We start from the raw sequence: 272 nt of genomic DNA on the forward strand, positions 1-272 counted from the left end.
GGCGTCAAAGCCACCCCACGGAAGAAGGGGTGGCCCTGGAAGTGGTGGAGGTAGCGCAGGCGGGGCAGGGGGTTGTGGCACAGCAGCTGGGGATGGAGGGAGGACAGTGAGCAGTGGGGACACCAGCATCCAGCTCGGGGGGCCAGCGGGGACCCCAAAATCTGGGCAGAAGGGTTACCTCAGCAAGCAGCCGGGCCAGCGCGGGGCTGAGCGCAGGCGGGCTCTCGTAGCTGCTCTGCTTGACGCGCTCCAGCATGGCCACATGGTCCCCC

Source organism: Egretta garzetta, unplaced genomic scaffold, assembly GCF_000687185.1.
Source record: "Egretta garzetta isolate BGI_Z169 unplaced genomic scaffold, ASM68718v1 scaffold108, whole genome shotgun sequence".
NCBI lineage: Eukaryota > Metazoa > Chordata > Aves > Pelecaniformes > Ardeidae > Egretta > Egretta garzetta.